The sequence below is a fragment of the Aythya ferina genome, assembly GCF_964211825.1.
Source record: "Aythya ferina genome assembly, contig: HAP1_SCAFFOLD_136, whole genome shotgun sequence".
Lineage (NCBI taxonomy): Eukaryota > Metazoa > Chordata > Aves > Anseriformes > Anatidae > Aythya > Aythya ferina.
The window spans coordinates 179,408-194,021 of NW_028181389.1; the positions used below are offsets into that span (position 1 = coordinate 179,408).

At 43.4% G+C, this 14,614-nt stretch overlaps 1 pseudogene across 1 annotated transcript; it reads left to right on the top strand.

Annotated features, from left to right (window-relative positions):
• The first annotated feature begins 3,383 nt into the window (after positions 1-3,383).
• LOC311428761 (zinc finger CCCH domain-containing protein 11A-like) lies at positions 3,384-14,448 on the top strand (annotated as a pseudogene). The gene is made up of 15 exons: positions 3,384-3,436; positions 3,824-3,998; positions 4,199-4,318; positions 5,098-5,221; positions 5,652-5,854; positions 6,403-6,522; positions 7,028-7,086; positions 8,569-8,671; positions 8,875-8,940; positions 9,460-9,951; positions 10,175-10,251; positions 10,963-11,155; positions 11,796-11,965; positions 12,380-12,441; positions 12,986-14,448. The product of its transcript is annotated as a zinc finger CCCH domain-containing protein 11A-like (transcript).
• The last annotated feature ends 166 nt before the right edge of the window (positions 14,449-14,614 follow it).

Below are 14,614 nucleotides of genomic sequence, written 5' to 3' on the forward strand. Positions count from 1 at the left end.
GGGGTGCTTTAACAAGCAGGTAAATCAGCAGAGGCTGTTTTGCAGCCGGGGTGATGCTGGGTGATTAAAAAGCAGGGGCAGAACAAGGAGTTTCTAGTGTTTGTTCTTGCTTGTCATCCGACTCTCCACTTCCACTGTTCTTTAAAAAAAACAAAAACAAACAAACAAATAAAAAAAAAAAACAAGCAAGGGGTAAGCATCTTAATATCTTTATTATAAATGGAAGGCACAAAAGAGGCCAGCAACAGAGACTGTCCAAGAGAAATGCTTTGTGCTTTATAAACAAACAAGGAAGTACCCTTAGGTGGGTGTGATAATCCTCCTCTAATGCGTTTTTGGGGTGCAAAAATAGATTTGTTCCTTTCTTGCTCTTCTCTGCAGGACAAAGGCAGAATAGGCACTGCAAAGTTAGACCAGGGAGGTCAGTTTGTTCCGTACTGAGAAAGACAAGCCTGTAAAACAAACTAGACAGATTTTCTTTGTAGTATTCATCTTCCTTCAGCAAAGGCAAAGCTTATGACACTTGTTGGTGTGTATTTCCAGACCCCCAGCTACTGGCACTGTAGCGCATCTCTAATTCTTTGGTACAAAAGGTTCAAAATCTCTTAATGCAAAAATTTTACCAGCACCCTGGAGCAAAAAAAAAGAAATCTAAAACCCTTACCAACTTCTATTACAGACCTGCTGAGTGCACCAGAGTTACTCATTTTTATTCAGGCTTTCAGGGGCAACTTCAGTTGGTTTAGCGCTTGGATTGCTATGTTGGCAGATGTCAGTTTAAAAAAAAAAAAAGCTTTTGAGGTCCTTTTTAAAATGAGACTGCTTTTTTGGAATTTGGAATACTGCAAGGTATCGTTGGTTTTGCTTTCTTCCCATTCCTTAGACCAGATCCATTCAGATTCTGAACAGCGTTCCCGGTGTGTTCAGGAAAATGGAAGGCAACAAGCAAAATGATGAGCTCCTTGGGCAGTCAAAAGAGCTAAATCTGGAGAGTGTTTTGAGTCAAACTTCCATGCTAAGGAGCACCAGTAATTGTTAGAAGTAGCTGCAGAGGAACCTGCATGGCACTGGGTGTGTTTCTGAAGGTGCTAAAGGTCCGAAGTGACGATTCCTATCCATACTAAAGAAGAGAAGGAAACCTTGCACTTAACTACTGTTTTTATTCCCTTTGTCCAGCAGTCAAAAGCAGTAACTAATATGAGAACCCAACTTTTCCTCTCTTTATTTTAGATTTGGGAAAATTCCCTGCCAAAACAATATTTCCTGGAAAATTCACTAGTGTTTGTGTGAGTAAAAGCTTCCAACCTTTTATTATTAATTTGTAAGAACTATTTCATCCACTTTTGTCCAGAAGAGTCAGAAATAATTTGCACAGAAATGTGCAGCGTTTTAATGAAAGGATTCAGAATCACTCTGAATTGAACTTTATCTGGTCTGGTTGCAGGTTTTGTGACATTTAGTGTCTTTAAAAAAAAAAAAAATCAAAATTTCTGACTTCATATCAGAAAAAAAGAAAAAAAAATGCTTGTGGCGAAATAAAATCTGTTGCAGCTCTGCTCATCGAAAACTCATTGGCTGTTAAATTGGACCTAAGTCGTCTTCTCTAACCTTTCATGATCCTGCAGCAATGGCTGATGATGGATATATGGATTAGGGAACAGCACGTGATGGCAAACCTGTGGTATTTGCTACTGTACTGGGTCTGGCTGGAATGTTTACTTTCCCTGCAGCAGCCCATACAGTGCCGTACTCTGTACTTGTAGCAGGAACAGCAGTGTTATCACACCAGTGTTGTGTGTACTGCTGAGCAGCAGTGGCACAGCATTGGGCCTTTCTCTAACCCTCCTAGGGGGTGGGCAAAAAGGTGAGGAGAGAAACATCACTAGGGCAGCTGACCTAAACCAATCAAAGGGATATTCCATACCATGTGATGTCCCACTCAGCAATAAAAGGTGGAAACAGGAAGAAGAGGGGAGGGGTGGGCTCTCGTTGGGAAAACGTCGGTCCTCCTCTCGAACACCGGCTGCGTGCGTTGAGGCCTTGCTTCAAGGACGTGGTCAATCATGGCTCATTTGTGGGAAGTAGAGAGTAATTTCTTTCCTCTGCACTTCCATATAGCCTTCATTTATTTTGTTTGTTTGTTTTCCTCCCTTCTTTTTATTTTTCCTTTTCCCCTCCCCTTTCCCTTTTTATTTCCCCTTAGTTAAATTGTTTAGTTCATGGTAGTCTTTATTTAATTATTATAATTTTTTCCCTTTAATTAAATTATCCTTATCTCAACCCGTGAGTTGTTCTTTGCTTTACTTCTCCCCCTCCTCATCTAAAGGAGGGGGAGTGAGAGAGCGGTTGTGGGGTTTAGCTGCCCAGCACGGTAAAACCACCACAGCTACAGCGCAGAAAGAAAAACCAAATTGCTTCCAAAAAATCAAAGTAATTCAAAATCCTTGGTATCATGCAGCCGTGCCACTGGCAAAGTGAGCATTCCCCTGCCTCTCAAAGCTTGCTGTACCCTTGATCTGCTGTCTTGCTGCTGTTAATTGATTGCAACTCTACATGTCTGATCAGGGCTACGAGTTGTTCTCGATATGGAGATCATACAACATCTACTGTGCACGCTTGTGTGTATAGATATGTTTATCCTGTATGCATGTACATCCGTATGCATATTTGTGTGCTGGCCCCCAGATCCCTCATGTTACAAAGCATCGGCCTCGAAGGCATACTCATCAAAATCTTTTGCAGAGCCTCCATTTTTTTCTAGTTCCCTCAAAATGAGAGAATTTTTACGCGCTCTCTGTGTCGAAAAGGCAAAAATTCTGATTTTCAGTGTCGCTCTCGCTAACTTTCTCTCACTCCCTCCTCGTGTGTGTATAAACACAGATGTGTGTATGCGTATGCACATCTGTGGATTTAGATGCACTGGTATGTTTTTTGCTGTACAGGTAATAAAGACGGGGAAAGGTTTTTGTGTTTTCTTAATAGGTGAAGAAATCTTGAAGACCAGAGATTGGAACATGCTGAATTTTAAATTAAAAAAAAAAAAAAAAAAAAAAAAGTTAAATTGTCCGGCTGTGGAAGATGGAGCCTCATTTTTGCAGCCACTTTGAATCACGAGTTCATCTCTAAATGCGCTGTTTTTTTTTTTTGTTTTTGTTTTGTTTTGGTTTTTGTTTTTTATTTTTTTGAAGAGCTAACTAACCGTGGCTGCATCCAGTCTGAGAGAGCATTCAAATGGACTTGCTTCCTCTCTTAGTTATAAGCTGTTTAAAAGCGCATCCTATGTTTGAATTGTGGATGAGAGGTTCCCTTGGCAAAGTGAGGAGGAAAATTCTTCCTACCCCTTTATTATTAATTCACGGATTCAGTCTTGGTTCGGCCTACAGGAGCAGTTAACTGGAAGCCTTTGAAGATCGATAACTTTGCTGAGGTTGTCCAGGTAGGTGAAATCGAAGACCCACAGGGCCTGGAACGTGCTGTTTAATGCGTCCTAACTGTGTTCTAGAGAAGTTATTTGTAGCCATAGTTGATTATTGACTTGCATGTATCATCAGGTGGTTTTTTAAGGAGTGACTCCGTTTTCAGGCTTCCAGATGTGCTCCAGGTCATATTATTGAGGATGTGGAAGAGAACGCTTGCTGACAAAGCTCCTGGCAGCTTTACAGAACTTTAATATTTAGTTAGTTCATGTAACAGCTGATTTCAAGGCTTTGCTCTCTTTGAGAGACTGATAACTTGATTTGATTAACTGAAGAAAGCTGGAAAAATGTTTGTTCCTCATTATTTTTCACTTGTTACTTTCTTTCGGGTTACTTTTAAAAAGAAGATTTCACTGATCACAAGCCAGTAGAAGACTTTCAGCCCAAGCAAGGGTGAAGACAGCTCTCTCCAAGAGCAGAGGAAGTCCCTGTGGAGAGAACCCGAGCTTGTTAGCAGAACTCGTCGGCATGTCTAAACAAGGAGACGATTGCTACTTCTATTTCTATTCTACCTGTAGCAAGGTATGGCTGGCTTTCCTTTGCTTTGCTTTTTTTCCCCCTTTTTTTCAGGAAGGAGTAGATTAGGAGGAGGAAGCACACTGGTCTTTGGTTAACTTGAGAACCAGATAGATTGTGAATTCAGTTGTAGCACCATTAGGCAGCAGCATGGCCATTTTTGAGGCTGTACTCTATTTTCCTTGTTGGTTTCCTTTTGGTTCCAGGGAGACAAATGTGCCTACCGCCACTGCGAAGCTGCTCTGGGCAATGAGACGGTCTGCAAGCTGTGGCAGGAGGGTCGTTGTTTCAGGAATGTCTGCCGATTCAGACACATGGAAATTGACGTGAGTGCCTAACAATGTGTTCTCAAAATAAATCCACAAAAGCATTTTTCAGTGCCGTAGGTGTACTGATTGCGCTTTTGCAGGATAGATTTGTTTGCTTCAAAATCATACTGGTTTCTGTTACCAAGAGAGGGGGTGGGAGGAAGCAGAGGGAAATAAAATCAATGCCTTAGGTATGTCTTAGCAAGATATTTGTTTATTTTTTTTTATTAGATGCTGACAGTTTTCTCAAGAGATGCAGAATAGCTGTTAAATAGACTGCTAAAACGTGCTGGAGCAGGGGGGTAATAAACAGGCTGTTCTATCCTCATGGGAGCAGGCTTGATAATGAACTATCAGGTGTCTTCTGACCCACAGTCCTTCAGATAACGCTGTTGTAGCTGCCTGGGGTAGGAAGTGGGGAAAGTTAAAGGTGCAGCAGAACTAAGTCTCCAAGAAGTAGTTCTAGACAGGGTTAACCTAGGCAATTTCAGATGTTCTTTTTCCCTCTGAATAATCCTAGTATAATCCTAGGTGTATTAGTTTAAGCCACCCTCAAGTGATGTCTGAGAGTGCCTGTCTTCTCAAACTGAGTGATGACCAAACTAAATGTGCATAGTGGTTACAGCTTATGCAAACTTTGTGAATATGCCCAGAAATACTACACTTAACTGAGAAACTGACCTTTGGAATGCTGTTTCAGCACTGTGTTGTGACAGCTGTCACGATCTGGAGCTGTGCATCTCTTTGCAAGCCTCAGGTGCATGTTATCACGAGCTTTTCTTTCTTTCTGTCTTCAGAAAAAGCGCAGTGAGATTCCTTGCTACTGGGAGAACCAGCCGGGAGGCTGTCAGAAAGCCAACTGTGCTTTTCATCATGCAAAGGGACGTTACATCGATGGACAATTCTTACCACCAAGCAAGAGTGAGTTTAGGTCCTTTTTCTTTAAGCGCTGAAGAATTAATTTTGAGTATTACTTAGTGGGTGCCAATCCTGTAGGGGGCGTCAGGTAACTGTTCATTTGTGAGGGCAGGAAAAGGTCTGCAGTCATAGGTGTACTGCACCGAGTGTACTGCTGGTGTTTGTTTTCTGCTTTCGTGCTCAGCTTCTCTTTGCTTTGTGTGATGTTTGCCTTGCAGTTTGCTTCCTGTTGTTTCCGCTTTTGCTGGGTGGTAGGGAGATGTGTTGTTGTTGGAAGGGAAATCATTGTTCACGGTGTAAGCAGTGATGGGATGGGCAAAAGGAGATGCTGAATTCGTTGTCTGTGCGGGTTATCTGCCTTTGCTACCATCTCTTTGCATTGTGGTCAAAGTTTTAAACTGCCATATTACCGATGATCCTCCTCTTCCTCTAGCTACACTGCCAAGTCCGCCTGAGTGCGCGGACGATGATCTGAAAGTGGCTCAGATGTCACTGCAGCAAAACAAACTTTCTGTCCAGTCAAATCCCTCTCCACAGCTAAGGGGGTGACGAAAGTGGAAAACTCTGAAAATGTCCCAAGCCCTACACACCCTCCAGTTGTAATCAATGCTGCAGATGATGATGAAGATGATGATGGTGAGCATGTTTTGGTTCTTGGAAGGAATTTGTGCTGTAAATGAATGTGTTAAATCTTTGGTTCTTGGAAGGAATCTGTGCTGTAAATGAGTGTATAAATCACAGATGACCTGAGGTCTGACTAGCGATAGGGCAGGCAGTCTGGCCAGGTCCCTGGTGGCTTTGTCTGGCAGTCAGTGGACAGAAGCTGAAACGTTGGAGGAAAGCTTAGAACCACTCCTGGCTTTAGCTGGTCTTTTGTGTAAAGTTCTATGTGAAACTAGGAAGGAAATTTCTTTTTTCTGTCTGAAGAGCAATGTGTTGTGTAGTAGTTAAAGCTGCAGAGAGAATCTAGAGTCCTAGATGTTTTGTCCTAGTGTATTCTACTTAGGAGTTCATCAGGTCAGTGTAGCTGTTTAAAAACAAACAAACAAACAAACAAACAAACAAACAAAACAAAACAGCAACAAAGTTTTTTATATGAACCATGGGCTGAAGTGTCACTGCATGAGCTACGTAATCATGACCAACCTGGTCTATGCATAACTGAATCGATTTTTCCCCTTCAGACCAACTTTCTGAGGAAGGAGAAGAAACTAAAACTCCCGTCCAGCATCCAGCTGCGGAAGGCAAAAATGGATTACGGGTGATTTCCACTCGGAAAGGCAGTTCTATTACTACTAAACAAGGTATGCCAGCACCTTAGTAGGATAAATCAGAAGAACTTGACAGTTAAGTCAAAAGCAGCGTGGTGTAAAAACACAACAAAATGTAGGGGTGCTGAATGGAGTCGGTTATTTCCATGATCTCATTTCTGCCATTAATACCATCATGTGCCCATTGGGTCAGAAAGGTGAACTCCTTTTCTTTACTTTTGGAGAACAAAACAGGGCCACAGCATGGAGTTTAAATGGCTGCACGTGCAGCCTTGCAACCACTGTTGATAAGCCATATCTAACGATAGAGGGATCTAATATTGTGTAAATGGATTAAAATTAAAACTACATTTTGAACCCTGAAGGATGAAAGGAGGGGCAAAATGCCATTGGTTCTATGGCTCTTTCACTTGTGAGGAGTGTTGACAGGCTTTATTCGAAATACTTCAGAAAGTTCCTGAGCGCTAAGAAGCCTGAGGACCTGTGGTCCTCAGTGAGTGCCTCTAAGCCTGTCTCATGAACTGTTTCCTGTTTTCAGAGGGCAATCTGAATTTTGGAATAAAAACACTTGAGGAAATCAAATGGCAGAAGATGAAGGAAAAAAATAAGAGACACGGTGGTGAGTTAATATTGCCTACTTTCTTATCCTGTTCACGGCAGGTGATGGTGACTGGGAGCTGCTTGAGGGACAGACTTCCATTTTTAGCTGGGGGCATAAAGCAACCTGATTCTCAGCCAGCTGGTATTCTAAATGGGAGTCCAAAGGGCAACCAGAGGCAAATTAGTCACCTCTCTTCTTTACATGCTCTGCTTGCTGTATTTTTGACAGTAACAAATCATTTAAAGTTTTTTGTTCTTTGTGATAGTTTTTTACGTTGGGTAAACTTCCTTATGTTTTGGTTGCTCTGAACAGAAGGTTCTTCAAGATCTTCTCTTCGTCCCGTTGATTCTATGATTTTTCCTGCTCCAGAAGAGGAAAATGTCCGGACAGTGGTGAGAACTGTGACAGTGTCTTCCAAGAAAGGTAATAATGAATGCTTTTGTTTTGATTTCATTACTCCTAAACTGGAGGGTTAAGCAATAATTAAAACAATTCACCCATGTTAGCCTTCTGGTGCTGCCTTCTGTTCAAAACGTGCTTTTATGCTTAAAGTCCCTGGTTGTACTGGAAAGATTTGGTGCTCAGGTTAAGTGCAGTGGCAGGAGAAAAAAAAAAGTGTCAGTATGCCAATAGGGGGGTAACTGAAAAACAGAAGAGTAACGAGAAGAGCGAGCTGTAGAAGCCAGTGCTATATAAGAAGCAATTTCTGAAGCATTAAAGAGGCGTACAGTGGCAGGTGTGGACACAGTATGACAGGTGTTTGTGTATAAATTGTTTAGAGCTGTGCAAATGCCTTTTAAAGGGAAAAAAGTGTGGAAGTACTTTTACTCGTAGACATTCACCTTAGAAAGGAATATTTCTCAGCATTTGCACCTAAGAATATTCTGCTTGCTTATGCAGCTTTGTTCTGCACAAAGTATAGGTGTCAAGCAGACTCAGATTCACTCTCTACTATCTCAGCTGGAATTTGAAGCAAGCACTGAGACTATTAATATTTTTTTTCCATGTTAATTATAGTTAAAATATGAGTTTGTGTGGTCTAGCTGTCAAAACAGTGTCTGACTAGGGTTTTTTGGACATGGGCTAACAGGATAATATTTCTGTTGGCTACTGGTTTCTGTGAAATAGAAAAAAAAATTCCCTTTTGTTTTAGGGGAGGAACCTGTGGTTCGAGTAGATCTTGCTGATAGACAAGGAAAACGGAAAGCCTCCGCGGGTGAGAACTTTTTACGAGCTGTTACGTAGGTGCTGCCTTCTATATATGACTGCATTAAAGAGTATTTGTGATGTATGAAAGGAAAATACATTGCAGTGGAGATCTGTGTTGACGGCAGAAATGGAAAAAAAAAAAAAAAAATCATTTAGCAGCTGAAAGGCAATTCTATGAAAATATGCTTGAAAAAGAGAAGCTTATTGTTGACTGTTCTCAAACCTTCCTGCAAAGAAAAGTTCTTACAATATTCCTTGTTTTCTCTGAAGATGATGTAGGCAGCCTTCCAGTGAAGCGCAGCCTTGCTGAAAGGCTGGGGAAGAAGGTAGAGGCTCCGGGAAATGCTGACAAAGCACCCAAGAGAGAGACAGGTACTAAACGGGCATCTGGATTGGATTCCTGGGTTTCGTATTTAGTCTTTCTGTTTGTCCTTTTCCAGTGATGTTTCTTTTTGCATGTTGGCTGAGGTCGTAATCACTGGGATTCAAAGCTACCTTTCCTGTCTTGTTTTGAAATGTGAACCTGAAGTTGACATTATGCAGCCTCCCTAATTCGTTCTTTTTCTGTTTTGCAGTTCGAGTTCCCAAGTCTCTGAAGGACAGGCTGGGATTACCTCCTAAACAGACCAGTACTGAGAGAGGTAACAGCTAGATCTTAAATATGCTTTCTCCTCCGTCCTTTCCACGAACTTGGACTGCTTTCATACATCCCTACAAACTAATTTAAACGAAAACAAAGAACTGACGCCTCTTGGTTGAGTGCTGAAGCTCTTCTGACAGCCACTATCAGAACTCTGGCTCTAGGTGTGTGTTTATTTTCTACTTGTGCCTTGTCGAGGTTTTTAGCTGCTTCTGTGAACCGTTACGTACAATTAGAATAGAACCACTGCCAGGAGCAGGAATTTGAAATGCAGTCTGAAAAAGTAATAAAGTAAAGCAGCATTTCTGTGTAGCAGTTCTCTCTGGATAGGGCTGGTCTTCAAAATACAAGTGGCTCAGAGGAGGAGGAGAATGTTGTTCTAAGGATATTGTTCTAAGATGCATTATTGGGAACGCTCAAGATGAGTTTTCCTTAGTGCTCTGACAAATTTTGGAGACTTAAAATATTGCTGGACTCTCTTTAAATGTTGGTGCTTCTCCTCATTTCTTGATGATGACAGGGAAGGCTGCTAAGCCGATGGGAGAGATCCATGTGAAAACACTGGAGGAAATCCGTCGTGAGAAAGCTCTTCAGAGACGCGAACCTCAAGCCAAAGCCGAGGCTGAAGGGCACGGTAAAACTGAAGATTCCAGCGCAGGGGCAAGAGCTGCTCGTGCAGGTCGCATGCAAACTTTCTCTGAAGCCTTGTCTGAAAAAAAGAATAATCGCTTGGTAGAAGAGAAGAAAAAAGCAGGAGAATGCCATAGCAAGAGCAAAATTCAGGGTGAGTCCAAGAAGCAGCTCGCTCTGTCCGGGCCCAGCAAAGGGCAGGCGAAGGAGCCGGCAGGAAAAGTCAAGCCAGAAGGAGAAGTGCGTGTTAAAACCTTGGAAGAAATAAAGCGTGAGAAAGCTCTGCGGATGCAGCAGAGTGAAGGAGATGTGCCAGCTCCCTCAGCACAACCCGGACCTGCCCCAGCAGAGCAGAAATCTTTATGGAGCACAAAACTAACAGGTAATAAGATGCTTTAATGCCTGCCCCAGTGAGGTGCTTCCCATATTGAGCAAGTTCAGTTTGCTCAGGATCTGCTTCATGGATAAATGCTGAATGGCTTGCACATTGTAGCCTTTCTCTCTCTCTCTCATGGGACACAAGGAAATAAATGCACAAAGGAAACAAGTACCCAGCTTTCTTTATTTCTGCCGTTGACAACACTTTTTTTTGTCTTTTTTTAAAGCACCTGAAAAAGAAGAAAAGAAGGCAGTGGAATTGAACCGGCCTTTTCCTAAACTTTCCTCTGGACCTGATGTACAGGTGAGTCCTCTGTGAAGACACACATACATTCGTACAATTTCTGATAATTCTGACAAGTTTTGTTACTCACCGTGTGCCACCCTCTTGAGTGTGTTCTTACCCTTCAGCAGCTGGTAGGAGCTGCAGTGCAGTCTAAATCCTATCGCCAGCAGCATTTCCAGACAACTCTGTAATCCTCAAACTTGGAATCAGTCTGTTTATACCACAGCAAGAAAGAAACCCTGTTAGCACCAGCTGAAATCTACACAGTTAACGTGGAGGGAATTCTTTTTGTTCTTACTGACTTGATCTGTCAGACATGAAGGATTTAATACAGAAGGCCAGAGTTCTGTGTTCAAGGAAATCAATCTGTCAGTGGATACTGTATAGGGGAACTTGTATGACTTTCTGCTGCTTAAAAAGAATGTGATAAATAGATGTACAGCAGAACACCCTAGCTGTTTAAAGAAGCTTGCCATAGTGGATATTGCAGATATGTGAGACTGCGTCCATAGTAAAGCATGGCTCTTGTTACAGGCAGAATTTTATGGGAAAACAAACAAACAAACAAACAAAAAAAAAAAAAACAACAGTAACCTGAACGAGATTAATATGCTGTTCCACATCAAGACCATTTTGGAGGGATTGCTGATCAGATTTTCTTAACGAAATCTCCACGGATTTTATTTATTTTTTTTGTCCTACTCATGCACTACTTTTCTTTCCTTCTAGCCCACTCAGCAGAGTGGAACTCGTAAATGTCCAGAGAAGAGCTTTGAAGAGAGACGGTGGGAGAAGTGGCAACAGAGAGAACAACAAGAGAAGCTTCGGCAGGAGGAAGCTGCTGTCAAATCTACTGCTGGCTTCTTTAATACTGAACCAGCAGGGAAAGTGGCAGCTCAATTTCAGGGCCAGGAAGCTAAAAGTAAGTGTTGAAGGTTAAGAGTTACTTAGGTTGTCTTCTGAAATACAGACAGAAGATGACAATTCTCATGCTGTAACTCTGGCTGGGTGCATTTTGCCACGCAGTGCTACGAAGCAAAGGGTGTACTTTCTTTTTCTTAGTTTGCTTCTTTTCCTGCCAGCCAGATGTTAGGTAAGGAACGGGAGACTAGAAAATGACACTACAAATGTGGACTTTGTAGAACAACTTAACTGTGGGACATCACTGCAAGGGAGAGGAAGCTGGTACAAGAGTTGCATACACTCTTGTCCTACTATAACTGCTGCTTTTTCCTTTCCTAGCGGGAGCGGGACTTTAAATATAAAAGCTGTCTATATTTGTGAACCTAGCTTGCACTTAGGATTGCTATGTGTCTGAGGTTTCCCTTGTCCTGGATTATTATTTACTGTAGCTCTTCGGTTTCTTTGTTCCTTTGTATGGCTTGTTGGTAGACAGAGTTTACTATGTGGAAAAGATTCCTGAGAATCCAGGCAATGGCGGTGTAATTGTGCTGGCCAAATGCATTTAAGTGTGTAGAAGGACTGTGGAAATGATTAAGAGAACCTGGATTTTTCCTGAGGCAGAGCAAGACTGTATCAGTTCTCTCTTCCTTTTACTCTAGCCAACTTTATGACATCTGCGAAGCCTTCGCGTGGGAAAGTCACTTTCCCCAAGAAGAAGGCACTGAAACGTAAGGCACCTGGGAGTTACCCGTCTGCCATAGCAGCTGTGGAACTACAGACTGCCTTTGATGCTGACATGATGGGACCTCCAGCCAGAAAAGCAGCCATGGTAAGGCCAGGGGCTAATGCAGCGATGGATCCCTTGTTAAATTTCTACCCTCCTCTATTTGAAAAGGTGGAAAACTCAAACGTTCTGCAGGCCTTCTGTTTCCTTAGAAATCCAGTAGCTGTCTCCAGGATGCTTGTAGAACCCTTCTGTATTTATGAGATGAATGGCACTCTTTAACCGGTACTCTGATGCTGTGATTTCTCTGGTGTGGGGGATTTTGTCCATTAATGCCATGTTCTTAAAAGACACCAGATCGTGAGTAACCTCCAGGTGAATGTGAACTTTCTTCAGGAGCACCTTGGTTTTGTATTTTGGCCACGGCTCCGCAATGCCAGAGGAGAAGCAGTGTGGAGGAAAAAGCTATTAAGGAATCTTTTACCCATGTGTCATAAATACTGTTTTGCTGCTTTCTAGGGTGTTTCAGACGTGCCGGAGCACGTCCCAGCCATCAGACTTGAAGAAAATCCCCAAAACAGGTGACAACCCCAACTTGTTCTTTTTCTTAATCAGTGTATATCCCCAGGGAAACATAAGTTCTGTCACATGTGGGAAAAAATGAGGGTTCTGAGATAATTGAAGCCAAAATCCATCAAAGGAATAAGTCACCTGAAACCACTTTCTAGCAGCTAGCAGGATTGCTTAATTAGGCTTTCTTGAAATGCTGCAAGTCAGCACAGCTTTCCGGTGACTTCTTGGGTTGTCTGAATACCTGAACGAGGATGAGGTGAAGTTCTACTTCCTCGTGAGGTGATAGATGATGAGTAGTGTCCTCTGCCTTTTGGTCCTCAAGAATGCCACCTCAACTCCAGGTGCCCTGGCTTCACAGATAAACCCCCAGACTGAAAAATGTACCTGGTAACACATCGGGCTCTAAATGTAGCCCTGGGTTGATTGATAACAATCCCTGTGTAAGATTGAAGCATAGGAGGGCTTGCCTACAGTTTTAAGAGCCGGTTTGCAGGAAAAGGATTTCCCGTTAAGAAATGGCATATCCTGATTGTTCTTTCTTGCTCTCCCAAGACCTGAAGTGCGTCTTGGAAGCCCGGAAAGATTTGAGGAGCAGATGGAGATGGATCTCGAGACCTCGACCTCAGCTTCTTCCCAGCCAGAAGAGGCACGGACACGCTGGCTGAGTTCCACAGGGAACGTGCCCTTATCTGCGGATGAAGATTTTGAGAAGCTACTTTGGGAAATCTCAGGAGGCAGACTGGAAGCCGAAATCGACTTAGACCCAGGGAAGGACGAGGATGACCTCCTCCTTGAACTCTCCGAGATGATTGACAGTTGAACTGCGTAGTCCTAGGGTATAATTAAAAAAAAAAAAAAAAATTAAAACTGTTCTTCTTGTTGGATACCCCGAGGTGATCCTTTTTCTAACTGAGGCTTTGCAATGAGACTTAAAGCACAGTCCGAAGTGGTAGAAATTGGCAGGATCTGCCCTCAGTTGTCCTAAATTTCCCTGCTGGTCAGAGTTAAGGTCTTGTGCATCCATTCTGTAACTATAGGTGGTTACCTTCGATATCGAGAGGACAAAGCACTTCTTTTGGCACAGAAAGATCTCCATTGGCACGCCATGGTGGCTGCAAATCGATCTTCTGATGGAGCGATGCTCTGAAGGCTTAAATGTAAAGCTTCTTCCTTCCTCCGCCCTTGGCACAACTCGATGTTGGGCACATTGTGAAGCTTCGGTGTTCTGATTTCTCGGACAGTTGATAGCCAAATCCTGGAGTTACTATGTCAACTCTTGACTTTTACTCGTGTATGCCATTGTTTTGACTGTACCCGTGTCAGATGATGAAGCTGTAGGGGTGGGAGGGAGCAGAATCGTTGTTCCAGTGTGTTGTGGACCAAACTTGCTGCCAGGAATGGGGGTGGGGGTCAGCCCACCCAGCCTTCCTTTCAATTATCAGGGAGGATCAAATGGTGAAAAGCAGCAGCTCTGCCATGCGGCTCCACTACCCCCACTCCCTTCTCTTGTGCTATACCAAAGTTCCCCCAGGCTTTGGTTGGTGCTTTTTGCCTGTGTGAGGACTCCGGGGCGAGCAGTCGGGACTCTGCCGCAGTCACAGGGTCGATGAAGGGTTGTTTAAGTGCCTCTTGGTTTTAAAAGTTGCTCCCCTGAGCTGCTGGCTCTGCTGCCTGCTACAGCAAATGTTCGGGTGCCATCAGCATCGCACTTGGGCGTGGGCACTGACCCTGCGGAGGACAGAGCTGAGATTCGGGTGTATTGTGTACCCTGCCACCAGCCATCGTTTTTTTTCCCCTAGCAGATCAATTTTGAATTATTTTCCGAACTTTTCGCGGCACGGTAGGCACTTCCCGCTATGATTTGTGAAGCTGTGGGGGCCCTCAGGCATTTGCTGCTGGCAGAGGAAAAGCGCTTGTCGAATTTGTTGTAAATACTTAATGTTTGGACAAAACCACGCGTCTCTGTGTGTGTGTGTGTGTGTGTGCTGTGACGCCCCGGCCCCACCAGGGAAAACCTCCGCCGACGAAACTGCTGCTGGAGCTCACGCAGGCCTTCATCGTGCCGAAGGACTTCACGGGGACTTCTGGCGGCTCAGAAATGGGGGAGAAAAAGCAAACTCAGGAGGAGGAGAGCTCAGAGACTGCGCCCACCTGCCCTCGCTTTCCCTTCACCCCAAGAAG